The 16,048-nt window shown below is 39.3% G+C and overlaps 1 protein-coding gene across 1 annotated transcript in view; it reads left to right on the plus strand.

The window, feature by feature from the left end:
* The window catches only part of whrna (whirlin a), a gene marked incomplete at its 5' end in the record, with an annotated part of 162,336 nt that overhangs the window by 90,567 nt on the left and 55,721 nt on the right, over positions 1–16,048 (plus strand). The gene's annotated exons all lie outside the window — the stretch shown is intronic.

The raw sequence follows: 16,048 nt of genomic DNA on the forward strand, positions 1-16,048 counted from the left end.
CCAGCCGGACCCCCCCTGGAACTCCAAAAGCGTTTTGATGACTCTGAAAGTCCTTGGCATGATGGCGGGTAGAAAATTGGTGAATTATCGATTTTGGGTGAAGTATCCCTTTAAGGCATTTTAAATCATTTTCTATTAATGTTGCAGAAATAGAGGGCTAAGACTCAAACTTTAAAGGGATAGTTCAACATTTTGGCAAATTGGCCCATTGCCATAATCGCTATAGTCATAGCAGTAGGTTCGTTACCTTTATTTGTCGGTGTAAGCTATTTTTAGAACGGAGGAGCGGAGCGGCAGGCTGTTCAGAGCTACACTATGGAGGCTAATGGAATTTCTTGGTTTCCCTCATCAAACTCATCAAATACAAAATCCCAAAACTCCAAAACGCTTTCGTGGACAAGTTGTGACCTGCACAATCACCACGCTATGAGATAATAATGGAACGTTACGAAACGGAGCCGTTTTCGAGGTAAATACAGAGTCTGCTTGCTGAAAAACTGTCCCTGAACGCAACGCGCATCAGCGGTTTTGCATGAATTTCCCTCTAAAACAACTTTGTCTCGTAACGTTCTATTATTATCTCATAGCGTGGTGATTGTGCAGCTCACAACTTGTCCACGAAAGCGTTTTGGAGTTTTGGGATTTTGTATTTGATGAGTTTGATGAGGGAAACCAAGAAATTCCATTAGCCTCCATAGTGTAGCTCCGAGCAGCCTGACGCTCCGCTCCTCCGTTCTAAAAATAGCTTACACCGACAAATAAAGGTAACGAACCTACTGCTATGACTATAGGGATTATGGCAATGGGCCAATTTGCCAAAATGTTGAACTATCCCTTTAAGTTGATGCCACATGTACAGGTGAACAGCAGCATCTTACCAACCAGTGAATAAAATCCAACATACATATTAGTTGGTGATAAACAGTTAGTACGAAACTTTTACTAATTCAACATACACACACAATATGATGGTCATTTTCAGAAAAGCTGACAATTTGTGGTTACTACAGTTTAAAATTTAGTATTAGCAGAGAGGAAAATCATCCTTTTCACCTGCCGCCCTTACAAAGCTGGTAGAAATGTAATGCACTACATAAAAAATGCCAAGCAGCTGTCTGGGATCAAGGTTTATCAGCACTGGGCCTGTCAGTGGTTTTATAGAACCAGATTAGAGGCAGTGGGACAACCTGTATTCCTGGATCACATTTGCTCCTCACATCTTTTGTTCACTCTGTCTGGCGTCTCTGACCTGTGGTGAAATTCCCTCTCTGTCATAATGACAGTACAACAATGGGCAAAAACATGCCCAGTCTTTGCTTTAGACACTCTGTTTCCTACTACTTTAGGCTACTTCTTGTCAAATTGCTATTGTTCTTCCTCTTCGCCATATGGACTGTCAAAACCAGTTGCTTTAAGGAGTTTGAATAAGTTAGAGAGAACATATGCTATTTGGAGGCTATGTCGTGATGTGAGTGTACTCACTTAAAAGTGGGAATCAAGTTCTGAGAAGTAAACACTGTGCTCATAAAACAGCTAAGACTTATTTACCTTTGCAAACCCTAAAACAAACTCTTGAAAAAAAGAGTTGTACCAGTTGAATATCACAGAATAATTGTCTCGTTGCCTGGGAGAGGTGGCAGTTGGTAGCGAAAAAATTAATGAAAAGAAAATGAATGATTGATTTTCAAAACATCAACAATGAGCTGGAGGATATGTTACCAAACAGGATGCTATTAGACATCATGATGAAATCACAGTAAATATTTTGAGTTCACAATGTTCTCCGGGTATTAGTGAATATTATTGCAAGTGCTCTCTATCCTCCTGATATTAAATGCTTTCTCTTTCAATAGAACTTCTGTTCTATTGTTATTATGATAATCATTGCAGCAAAGACAATATGCCACTTTCAGTTTCACACATCAGATTTAAACTTGATTGTTTCAAAAGAACAGACTGATTTACAGACATAAACCGAGAACACACTGATCTTAATTTCAGATAGTAAAGGATCCTTTTATTGCGCTGCTTGGTTTGGTTTCCTCACAGATGTGATTGTCATGGTGACATGACAACAGGCGAGTTGGGTTGGACGTCTCCTCCCTCTGAGCTGCTCATCTCATGCCTGTTAGTGATCGGCCCATCAACCAGCCAATTACAGACACCTATTATAGATGGCCCACACCGACGCACGTACTCAGCAGAGCGTTTCGATGTGGAGTGTTGTTAGCGACTAGAAATATTTCTATTATTAAAAAGAGAAGGAGAAGGAAGACAGCAGGCAGAAAAGGTGTTAATATATCATGATATGACATGGGCTTTTCTTGCCTTTTTCTGTCTCTGCATTTCCCCTCAAGGCCTTTTCTTTATTTAATGTCTATGAAGTACCTGAAACTGCAGTTTGTCCTGTGCTGTGATGTGCATTTTCAGGAATGTGTTTTGGAAACGGATTCCAGTGCTCTAAATGTGTTGTGGAAACTGAGCTTCAGCAGTTTTTTTTTTTTGGTTGTTGTTTTGCCTCAGTTCCTCTCTCCTTTTTTCTGGCTTGGTGTGCCGTGGCCAGGTATTCAGACTGGAATTTCATCGTTCGGTAATACTGAAATAAGTAAAACGCAGTGGAGCTTCCGGTTCAAGTGTGCAGATTCACACTTGAGTCAGAGGTTCAGTGGAGGAAACAGACTTTTAAAAAGCACATCAGTGTGTCTGGGGCAGTGTGTTTCACCTGAGCATTTGTTGATATGGATGCTCCACTGGACACCTGGCTTCACCTGCAGGGCGAAATGCCAGCCGCTGGCTCGACAGAATGAGCGAGAGGCCAGAGAAACCGCCCTCATTCACAGACACAGTTTGCTTTGTGTGCAGGCACTCACTTGGGTGGGCAGGAAATAGGTGAGTCACACTAATATGGAAAAATAACACTCGGAGATGAGTATTAATAATTTAAATTCTGAGTTTCGATAGCCATTAAAATGGGCCAGGAACAAATGTGTATATCACATCTCCAGGGGGCTAATTATTCTTTGTAAACCGCCCTGTTGCTATGAGCAGCATGGTCACTGGTGTTTTTTGCATTGTTAGAGCCCAAGGCAAGATCATTAGAATATGTGCCCAGTATACGATGCCCTTCAATAAATAAAATAAAATACACATGAATATATATTAATTATATGTAAATATAAGCTTCAACGACAGAAAAAATTTAAATCTAATGGTCCAGTGAATATGTGCACACTTAATGTGCCATTGACCATTTCACACTTAGTATGACACCAATGAACAACCTACAAATCACATCAATGAGCAATAATGTCTCACACCACAGGTTACATTATGTACAGTTTAGATAGCATGGCATGAACAGTGGCTATTTATGTTAATAAATGCAACTTATTATTTCACTATTTTGTTGATCACACATTGTAAGATTGAATTGGATTTAATGGTCAGTCAGTGTTGCAAGACGATATTTTAGGCATCCTGGATCATTAATCCTACATAGCAAAAGACCATAGATATTGCTCAGGCATAAAAACATAAATGAATGCAGTACACCTCTATTCTATATTTATAGAAAGGTTAGATGATATACCCATAGAAGACTAGGGTTAGGGATTAGGGTTTACATGTTATGTACATATTAGATAATCCATGTATGAGATCTCAAGTATAAATGACTAATTATTGTGTCAGAAATGTTATAAGTATAATGTATGTATGTATAAAATGAACAACCTCTTTTCGAAGAAATTTGATGGGATGTAAAAAGATGTAAAGCAATTCTATAAAATCTCAGTCCTGACATGGAGCAGTTAGCACTTTGCCCTGCTACTGAATTTGATGATGGGGAATGTAGAGAAGCCTGTTGCCTTGGTGTAAAATTAAAAGTACATTTTTAGAAAATGTGTAACTACTGAAGTGATGTTAATGTTGATTTATTCATGCCCTTTCGCCCGTGTTTCTATTTCTGCTCTGGCAAATGGCAACACTGCAGATGATGAGCCTCCAGAGGCCAGGGTTCAACTCACAGCAGGGAGCCAAGCTGCACTGCTCTCAGATTAGACACATCATCCTCTAAAAGGACATCAGATTGCACCTAACAGGCTGATGCTGTGCAGCTGAATCTCTGCGTGGTCGTATCAGTCTTGCTCTCCCAAAGGAAATCTCAGATAGAGCCTCTTAAACCAAACACCAATGTAAAAACAAATCAGAAGTAGGTTTCACACCATGTGAATTCAAACATCATCTCAGTGAAAAATTTGCCAAATCAGATTTGACAGTTGAGAGTTTTGGCACAGTTAAGAATACTTCTTACCAGGCTCAGGCATGTCTGGATGTAATTCAAACATATCAGGGACCATTGGAAAATCTTAAAAAGAGAGTGTTTTTTTTATTATTATTCTTTTTTTGTATGGTCAAAAAGTAGTTTAAAGGAATACGATTATATATTATAGATGATTATCATTACCTTTTGAGAGAGAAAAATGGAAACAGAATACACTGAATACTGTAGTTATTTACACTGGACTGGACACATATTTCATTCTGAAAGACTTTCAGTGCAGGGTTTCATATCTTATCAAACACACTCCCTCTATCTTCATTGTAAAATCTCAGCCTCTGTGGGTGTTTTCCATTTCTATCAACCACAAATCAAATGTGAGAACAGAGTCCAGCTTCCACATTCATACAATTCACTTTTTTGCAGCCGCCATTCCAAACAAGTCAGAAAATATTGTTCATATTTATTGGTAAAACATAAAGAGCTATTTGGTCCTAGAAATGTTATTAGTGGATCTGCCTCCTGTGCTTTCATTGATAGCATGACCAAAAAGAATGTGTCGGATTACTAATCCTAGATTTATACCAGTTACAAAGAGCTGAAACTTAAAAAAAAAAAAACGGAAAAATCAATCAGATTTGCTGTGAGGCTGAAAATGCGAGTTACTGCAGGGCATTTATCAAGAAATAACAAGCATTCAGCCCTGGAAATATGAGATTTTACTTCTGTTCCCTTTTTCGGAGATCATTTTGAATTAATCATTTTTGTGCTTTGAACTCTTCAGTTAATGTTTAGTTTTTGTGGGTATTTTTATTCTCTGACAGTGATTTTTCTTTTTTTATCTTAATAAATGATTTACTAAAAGCTTTAATAAATAATTTGCTAAAAACATTCGGCTGTGGAAACAAGAGACTTGTCCCAGTAAGATTTTACAGACTATGTTTTAACGAACTTGTATGTCCATGAGGATGTGACTTTGGATTGCTTTTACGCGCATACTGTATGGTGCAGACAGATGTTTTGGCATCTTCATGGGATGGAAATGTGTGAGCTGAGGGAAGAGGTTTTCAGGAGATCTCAAGAGGCTTAAACTAAAACATTTTCGGAAGCCTGGTGTATCAAGGAGCAACATAATGTTAACAGGTTAACCAGTGTACTGACTCAAGTCTGTATTTAAACCCCAGTAGAGTCTTTAGACTAAACACTAGACAACACACTATAGGTCAGTTCCTCACTGAGTCATATCACCTACATTGTGCTATGTGTAATGCACCTAATCCTCCACATAACACGCAGTTTACATGACTCACATTATATACTTGTGTCCTTCAATGAAAGAACTTGTGTAACCAAGTGGCCATGAGACCCTGAGGCACTGGCTGCTTATCGTGGCTGTTTACCTCCTTCACCGGCCTCCCTGTCCTCCTTGTTTTGTAACGGCCCCTGGTTGCTATGGCCACTCCTGATGGAGAGTAAGGAGATGTGTCTACACAGCGACTGCAACATGCTTGAACTAAACAATGAGCTTCTGTCAATAGTTAGTGAACCGAGATGAATTAAATGAAAGTAAAGAGACTTAATGATTAGACACTAGACCTAAAGATGGAAAGGTTCCTTTCACATCGTATTATCCTCTCTTTATAGCTTTGTGCCACTGTTGTGTGCTGAAGTGGTCTAGTGTCAAATCTGATTGATTTAGCAGTAATAGCTGAGGATCCTGGATCCATGCAGGGATTAGTTTACCTCGGTAAACCTGTGGGTGTTATTATAACTTCACAATTTGTTGATTTGAACATGTTCTCTCTTCCTGCTATCTTTACATGTACAGTATACTGTAGCTCAGTTTAAAACACTGTGTGACCAACCTTTAGTTTCATCATGTAAGTCTCGTAAAATAATTAGCATGGCCGAGGTGTTGCGTGACTGTCCCTTGTGATCACACATTATTATCTATTAATTGTTAATCTTGTTGCCTGGGACGAGTCTTTAGTTTCGATAAGTAATCCCATGACTGTAAAGAACAAGGTCAAGGTGAACCAGGGGGTGAGCATCATGAATATCAGAAAATCAATGAAAGTGATATAAATATTAATGTTCAGTATAAACCACCTAATCGCTTCTCTCAGTAAACTTTTTTTTCCCAACCACAGAAAGAGAGGAAGGAGCTGACTCTTAGTATTAGCCCTCTTATAATTCAGCAGGAACCTCTGTGCATCCTAAATAGTGTCGCAAACATCCTCAGGGCTCAAACTCTCACATGCTAAAGACGTCTCTGATCGTCAGGGCTCAGCAGGAGGAGATGCTTCCTCATAACTGTCTCTTCTACAGCTGACTGCCTTCGCTGTCTGTGTCTATATGCTGGTTTTCATCCGGCTAGTATGACTATGATGGATGGCTTATATCACTCCCAGGCTTCTATAATCATCACACCACCAAAGATGTCACTGCCTCGCCCTTCAGTCTCAGAGAAAATGAAAGCTTGCCTGTGTAAATGTTACAGCGATGCTTTGTGGGAAGCCTCGTGAAAACCTTTGTTGTTCGATTTTTGGTGAGCGTTTATGCGACAGTGGGGCAGGATAAGAACAGCAGCAAAAACAAATGAAATGAGGCTCCTCGTGCAGATGTATGCATTTTGAATATATGTGTGAATGTTTGGCTGACTCCAGGGCAGACTTTGTCTAGTCACTGAAAGCCCCCATGTTGCACCTCGGCCTCCTCACTGCAATCTAAAGGAGGAGAAAGGTCAGTCCTGCCCAGTGCCCTTTTGTTGACATCTGCCTGGTTCAGTTTAATGTAATTAAAACCGAGGGAAAAAGGTCATGGCTCCTGTGATGTCAACACATAAGAGATAATCAGAGAGGCAACTGGATGCTGTTCAGATGTGTTTAACCGCTTCTTTCCCTATTGTTGTTGGTTCATTAAGCTTTTGGTAAACTCACAACTGAGGTGATTTAGCTTAAGTCTACAAATTAAAAGCACCATTTCCTTTTTTCTCCTCCACTTAAATCCACACACACACTTTATTAACAGCGTATAAACATGGGCTGCATCTGAACTGAATAGAGAGAGCACCAAACGCTTGGATGGATTAAGGCCAAGTACTTTCAATTTGCACAGAGGTGAGTCCATCCTCTCTGATGATAAAGCAATCCTGCTGAAAGAGCACAAAACTAATCGGGGCAGAGAAAACACTTGGCAAGCTGTTTGAATATGTGTGCATGTCACTTTTACTAGGAAAAAAAAACTGATTTGGTTTTTAAACTATCTTGACAATGAATAATAATCATAAGTGACAATAATCATAACGTTGCATCATTATAATTGCAGACAAAGTCAAAGTTAAAGGAAGGTGACTGGTTGGTTACCGTATCTTATAAAAAACGATATATTGCATAAATTCAGTATGTCAAGTATTTATTATCTTAAATAATTTACTGAAAACAATACAATGATACGTACTTACTGTAAAGCCTTGGTGTTATGTGTTTGATGTTGCATCAAAACTAAAGGCAGACATGGATTAATGCTACACAGCGGTTCAAAACAAACTTTGGTTGCCGTTGACTAATAAAAGGAGAGCAGAGAACCATCTTTGATCATATCTGATGCTGACCAGCCTTTGATGTTAAAGAGAGTCGAAACTCCAGACAGAGCAAACATGTTAGAGCATCGAAACAAACATTTAGCATGGTTCATTTTATCTCCAGTTCATAGAAAAAGATAAAAGGATATGGAGTAAAATCTGAAACACAGTGACTTCTGGGTGCTGCAGCAAGGCTCAGTGGCTGTAAATTGACCTGGATCCTTTTGTTGCTCTATTACATTTTCTCTCGCCCATTTTTCCTGCTCCTTTTCACTGCGAGCGGCTTAATAAAGCAGAAATGCCATGAAAAGTAATGTATAAAAGAGCATCTCAGATATTGAATGTCTGGAATATGACACTCCCTCAGATCATTGCAGGTGAAACTATCACTGTTGAATGGAAAAATGTACTGGGGCTACATTTGTGAGTTTCCATCAAAGCTGGTGGGTAATCCAATCTGCAACAGCAAGATGTTAAACAAGTTGGAAACATTAAATATGACTCTTACATGTAATATCTTTTCCCACTTCCTGCTCCCATGCAGGGCTGTATCAAAAGTGAGCTAGTTTTATCCCTCAGTCAGACGATGTACTCCTTTAATCTCTACTCTTACAACTCTCTCTCTCCCTCTCGCTCTCTCTCCTTCTCCTTCCTTTATAGACTGATTCAGAAATTTCTTTCATGCATGCAAGGCTTAAATGCCTGCATTAGTTCTTGCATGTTTCACTAATCACTTAGAATATTCAAAAGAGCATGAGCTTTACTGAACGACATAATGTTTAACACACAGGTTCAATAGAATTTAAGTTATCATCATATATAGCAAATAGTTGAAATGTACAATCTACACATTCATGATAGCTAATGACTGAGAAGGCTTTTGAGAAATTTCAGTGCTTAATTATAAGTGTAATTTAATTGTCAAAGCCCTCAGTGGGGGTCAGTGTGGATGGACTGGATGAGACTGGACTGTAACATGGGAGGATTACTGTTTGTTTCCAGTTTCAAACCAACAGTCAACCTTGTTGCTTTTAATGATGACCACAATAATTCTGCAGCGTAATAATATCGCTACAAATGTCCTCTAACCTTTCCAGAAACCTAACTGTTGAATCATTTGAGAGCCACCTGAGTTAAGTGAAGTCGTATCAGTAGGATAGGACAAATGGCCAAGGATCTCATTAATGTTTTGCATTGGCTTCACCTACAGCAATATGAGGAGCAGTGACCTCTAGAGATTCAGCATCTCTGCATATTTGCAGTGATAGGACAGAGAACAGTGCAAGAGGATAATTTCCTTTAATCATGTACTACCTCCAGTGCTGCCATTGTTTCTGTTTTATATTAAAAGAGCAGAAAAGAAAAGAAAATCCTTTATGTGCCATTTGTTAGAATTTCCATGATAAAAAGCTAAGGTAAGGTAAGGTAATGTGGTGTAATAACAGTAGGAAAGGAAAAGTACAGTAATCTACTGTCATTTCTTGACCTTGTGTTACTGCTGTTGAAGCAGAAAATCAAGAGCAATTCAAAAGATAGAGAGAACACAAAACACTGATCAGCAGGAGCAGAAGTATCATTTTCTGACTTTTAGGTCTTCACACACACAACTAAACTAACAGTAAACAAACTTTAGAGAGTCATTATTTAAACAGCTTTCTTATTTGCACCAAAGGTCATTTTACAGTATACTTCTATAAGTCATGAACTGTTTGATGAATATTTGAGAAGAATACGATAATATTTGGTGAGGAGATAGAAGTTTACTGTGAGCATCTCTGAACTGTCAGTTATTCATGTTCCAGCCTTACTTTGTACAGTACACTAACCATAGGAAGTCATCTGATTAGACAACATATTTCTATAGCAGATTTAACCACAGTATACAACAAAACTGAATCGACCTCAGTGACAGTATCAACAAAATGTTTAGTTGTTTTTGATCAAAACTCCAGGAAGATGAAGCCAATTAATTTAGGTATTATGAAAGCTCCACATCAGACAACCAACTGCAGCAAATGTCAGTAACACCCTTCATTAGTGAGAATCCATTCTTTTGTTTTTTGGATAATCTGTTATCTGCCTTTGTTTTTCATGACAGATTTGACCAGTCTTGCATACATTTGTGGAGAGATTTCCAGCCTTTCTTCATTGATTCTTTTGTTGCTGGTCCTCCTTTCAGGGCTTTTTGTTGCTTTACCTTCAATTTCAAAATACTCCAGCGCTTTTCTATTGGATTCAAGTGAGGGGAGATAATTTGTCAAGTCATAGGTTTTACTATTTTCTATTTAACAAACTCTAATGTGATTTTTTTTTTTTTTTTTTATCCGTGTGTGTCGGTGTGTATGTGTGCTTGTTAGAGATTATTGTCACAGCAAAAAGAAAAATCTCCTGTCTATCTCCTTGAGACCAGGAGTCATCTTTCCATGCAGTGTCTGAGTAAACAAACCTGAACTGATGCAGCCATCTATAAATGCCATCTCCCTTCCACCTTTTGCATTCATGCAGTTCCACACCTCCACACTCCCACCTGCATGTTTCACAGTCAGCACTATGGAGTCACTGTGGTAGTTCTAGCCAGGTCCACTCTAAATGAGCCGGTGCGCTTCTGATCCAAACTAATTTATTTCGGTTTGATCTGACCAAAGGATGAGCTGCCAATATATTCATCAGGCTTCTCTTCATGCTCTTTGGCAAAGTTTGTTCGTGCAGTTTTGTGAGCAACAGATTTTTTTCTTGGACACCATCCGCAGAGGTTGACCTCATGCCGTGTCCTTCCCAGTGACACTGAAACACCACTTTTTGTGCCAACCAGAGGCACCAACCTGGTTTTCAATACAAAGTTTGGTAACACTTTATTTGACGCCTATCTCTATAACACATTATAACCATACTTATAATAATGAGTTATAATGCAGTTATAGCACTTTTAGTTATGAACACTCATAAATGATCATAAAGCTTTATAACAATAATCATAACACACTATAAAGCATTTTATCATGACTTATACGGTCAGGTATTATAAAATGTTATAACTGTAACTCACTGAAAATGCCCACATTGATAGTGCATTATAAATATAGTTATAATGTGTTATAATTGGCTTATAAACATGTATAACTATAATTATAAACACTCATAAATTATCATAAGGCTTTATAACAATAAGCACAACACATCATATATAGAGCATTGTATAATGGCTTAGAAGGTCAAGTATTATAATAGAGTTATAATGCTCTATGATGTGTTATGCTTTTTGTTATAAAGACTTATGATAATAATGAGTGTTTATTATGATAGTTATACACGTTTATAAGCCAATTAACCCACATTGTTGATGTGGGCATTGTCAGCGAGTTACTAACAATTATAACGTATTATAACACCTGACCTTATAAATCATGATAAAATGATTTATAGTGTGTTATGATTATTGTTATAAAGCATTATGATCATTTATGAGTGTTTATAACTATATAAACACTATAACTGCAGTATGTTATAATGCGTTATAGAGATAGGCATCAAATAAAGTATTAGATTAATTATGTTCATTTTGTCTTCTCAAATATATTAGTTATATTTTTCTTGTGTTCAGACAATTGAAATCAAGAGTGATGTTACCTGCTTGACAGTTTCGACTGTGACTCCAGTCTTCCTCAGAAGAGTCTGAGGAAGACTGGAGTCACAGTCAAGCAGGTAACATCACTCTTGATTTCAATTGTCTGAACACAAGAAAAATATAACTAATCTATCAAATAAAGTGTTACCCAAAGTTTCATAAATAGTGAATAGTGCAAGGTGTCATTTCTTCCTCTACTTCTTCTACCTAACCATTGACACAGCTCTGTTTCTGCTAACGTTGAGTAGACTCACCCAGCCTGGTGAAGGCTTACAATCTGGTCGTGTTTCATAATGCACTAGGCGTGTTCCAGGCTGAATTAAGGAAGCTATTAATGTGCTGACAAATTTAATCAGTGGTGAAGAGAACAATGAAGACTGCTGAGCACCAGACATCAAGTATTTTGTGAACCCACCTGTATCAAGGACAAGTATTCAACACAAGCTGACGTTATCTAAAAATAATTTTAACCACAGTGCAACAGGCATTAACTTCCTGTCCTTGTGTGTCCATCTGTCCTTGTAAGATAAACACTCGTAAACTAATTTTCACTGCCGATCCCCACAGAGACTATAAGATACGAAGGCCTTGTGCCTCCAAGATACTTCCAGGCTGCAGGTTAGTGTACAGTGGAAGTTGTCAGTGAAGTGGAAATGGGCTCTGCATTACTCTATTTCTGGCTGCACAGCTGGAAAACACTTTAAAGGAAAAGCAAGCCATTTATTTCTACTTATTTTAGATATATGACTGTGCCCACATCAGTAGAAAAACCCTGCTGTGCTGGAAGAAAAGAGAAGGCAGTTCCTTGTTTTTCACTTTAATAAACATGAGATTCAAACAGGAAATGCGCAAACTGTGGACCCCACAGACAACAGAAAAGTGTGATTGCTGCCGAGAGGCTCATTGATCAAAGTCTGGCCTGTTGACAGGCACCTGGGCTTCCTCATTTTCACAAATCCGAGTGACCATTGAGGAGTAAATAACTGCTGCCGTTCTTTACATAAAAACATGCCAGTGTGCCCACTCTGCTGCTGCTTTTTTCTGGCCTTTTGATCTGTTTTGTTTTCTTCTTCATATTCACTGCTTGGTATGTGAACATAATGTTATAAAGCATATTTAATCCAATATCCCATCCATCCATTAGGGTTATGTCTCTAGGTCACCCTATGTAGCTTCTTTATTTTAGTTTTAACTTAATTTTATATTTAACTCAACATGTTATTCATATCCTCTGTTGCTCACCCTGAGGTTTCTCCAATTTTTCCCTGTTAAAAGGGTTTTCTATGGAGTTTTTCCTCAGTCGATGTGAGGGTCTAGGGGCAGAGGATGTTGTAATGATGCCATGTAAAGCCCTTTGAGACAAACTGTTTGTAAAAACGGGCTATACAAATAACATTGCCTTGCCTTGGGCAGCATCCAAGTGCCATTTCACTACTCTGATACCCCACCCCCACCCGTCGGACGGTCACATTAGCGCGATTTAGCGCGTGTGTGTGTGTGTGCCAGCACGAGAGAAAGAGTTGCGGCCGCCACAGACTCGTTTATTAATGGGAAATGCTGGATGCGCAGCTTGATAAGACCCCCCCCAAAAAAACAATCTGAACAGCATTATGACACCTGTGGTCCTGAGAGCATCCATCCCTCCACCAAGACAGACAGACAATAGATGTGTGCACAGCGTAGAGCAACAAAGTGGAGTTGAGTTGTACAATCAGGAGTCGATATTATGGATAATTTCCATGAATACATGGAACAAGGGCAGACTACACAAACACATTATTCACACATATAGCAGAAGGAGAGGGAGGAGGCTGGGCCCCCTGAAGGAGGAAAATGCAGATGCAAAACATCTGGAATAAGGCACAGCCTTTCTGGAGAGAGACCCCAGTGTGGTGGTGAAAAGAGAGGACAGGGAGGAGGAAATAGAGGGATAGAGAGTTCTGCTCTGTTGCCTGTCAACCTTGTGTTGGCAGTGGAGGGTGCACGGGGCAACGGCCTGATCCTGAGTTTCTCTATGAAGAAGTCAGACTTAATGTGCCTCCAGCATAGGGCTGGGCGATATGAGAAAAAATCCTATCACGATAATGTTTTTCATATCAGTCGATATCGATATATATCACGATAGGACTCAAGTCACTGTTTTTGTCAAGCCTAAATGTTCCATCATACTCACAAGTGAGATTTGAAGATATCAGAAGGTTATTTCTGATTTAAATATTTATTTTTCGTCAAAAATTGAACATTTCAGATGTAATGATTAACATATAAAAGCAATGAGTAGCCTAATAACAGTTTCAGATAAATAAAACTGGTATTATATACAGTTAGTTTCAACCAAATAATTTGATTGGACAAGAGACATTACATGAGTGCTGATACAGTACAACAGCACTGGGTCTTTTTACAGGCATTATCACTCCACTGTTCAGGCGTTCTTTAACATTACATCAGACAGGAGTTAGGTCAGACTAGAGCCAGGCTCCCCATACAGGAGCTGCTCCATCTCTCTGCTGCTGCTACAGTAAACGGACGTGAAAATTAAAACCCGGACCTGACGTGGCCCGTCTAATTAGCGATTATTCTCAGTCTAAACCCGGCGGAAAAAGAAAAAGGAAGAGAAATCGCCGCGGTTAGCGCTTGCTTCGCAAGTGGCCAGTGTTTAGGTCGGCACAGCTGAACAGTGTCGCTCTGGTGTAAGCAGCAGCAGCAGCAGCAGCAGAGCGGCCACGCCGTGACTGCGCTCCCTTTGATGTGTGACGGCGGCCGGAGCTCGAGCCGCTCCGACTGCCTGGTGTCTCCGTGGTTAAAGTTTAGGGTTGTTTACAGTACTGTATTAGAGTTCAATCAATCTGGGTTAATGTAAACATGACGTACCACGTCTTTTCGCGGTCACTCGTCCTAGTTCTCCTCCATTTTCTTTCGAGGCAACACTCATTCTCTCTCTCTTTTTTACTGGCGATGCCCCACTGCTGACGCCAGGCTGCAGCAGCCCAAACATTACCACATGTTGTTGTGCTGTGAACAGTCTTCCTGTGCTGTGTCAATCTAACCTGGTTGGCTCAGCCAGTGGTTCAGCGCGGCGCAACTCTCGTTTTCATTGGCTGTTTCAAAACATGAATGAATTAAACCTATCGACTTTCTATCGACCACGTTTCATATTGCTATTGAGTAAAGTTATATCGCGATATATATCGTTATCGTTTTATCGCCCAGCCCTACTCCAGCACCAGTGTTTCTTTTTTTCTTTTCCTAAGGTGGGAAACCAGGTTAAAGATAATATTAATCAGAATTTAAACATAAAACATACCTGGGTATGAACTGTAAAAGTTAGTGCAGCATATGTTGTATTAAAAGGGATGAACCCAGAGAAAACCGTCTTTAAAATGTCAGTGTGAAATGTCAGAGTTTAGAGGCATTAACTTCACTGTACGTCTCCTACAGAACATACAGTATAAGCCAGTGCGAATGAGTTGTGTCGAAACATTCTTAAGGTAATTGATCCTTTTCTACACATCAGTTTTTTGATGTTGTTCCTTTGTATTCTCCATATCGCACACACATAAACACAGACCTGCTCTGACTGGTATGAATACAGTACACGTTCAGATGTTGTCTCACATTAGGAGTCAGGAGAAAGGAGTGAGAGAGAATACAGCCCATCTGTTTCTCTGTGATGTGGCTCCTGCAGAGCTCTCTCCACATTATCAATCGCCCCACTGCGCCAAATTCTAGTAATTGTATCGTATCCGTTGGCACAGACTACAAAGTCACAGCAACTGCGCTGTCATACAAATGGAACAGAGGACAAATGGAAAACGCTCTGAGGATTTGAGTAGGTGCCGTTTATAAATACAAACTGCACATTTTCTCTGGAAGTGACTGTCAGTAACTGTTCATGTTTGCCAACTGAACTGCAAGATACACACACACACACACACACACACACACACACACACACACACACACACACACACACACACACACACACACACACACACACACACACACACATTGAGTACATCTCTCTGACATCCAGCAACACAGATGGAACAAACACTTGCTCCATTACATTTTTGTCCTTTGTGGTTAGTTTTGGGATTCTGCTGGACAGTGCAAAGTCATAAACCTCATGTTTGTATATTTATCTTGGAGGAAATATTAATTTAAAAATATTCTGGAGTGTCCTTCACTGAAATCAGAGCACAAACCAGTCAGTGAATGTGCCATGCATTCTCATTTCAACCACATAAACTGGAAATTACATGTTTTCCATTCACCACTTGTATGCATATTAACTAAATATGGTTGGTCAGATTGCTACAGTCAAAACATGGTGCTGAAGTGTGAAAAGATCGGAAATTCAAATATGGAAGAGATATGTCTCTGCATACTTCAGTCCAGTGGAAGTACTTAAACGTCTTATATTATGTGAAGTGAGATTTCTGTGGCTCTTTTGGTTATAAAGCAGGTCTAAGTTTGACATTAACACTGTGCAAGTAGCATTGTACTCAGTTAAAAAAATGTTCACAGGCTGTTTTCAGAAAATGAGCCTTAAATGCAG

The sequence above is a fragment of the Trachurus trachurus genome, assembly GCF_905171665.1.
Source record: "Trachurus trachurus genome assembly, chromosome: 12".
NCBI lineage: Eukaryota > Metazoa > Chordata > Actinopteri > Carangiformes > Carangidae > Trachurus > Trachurus trachurus.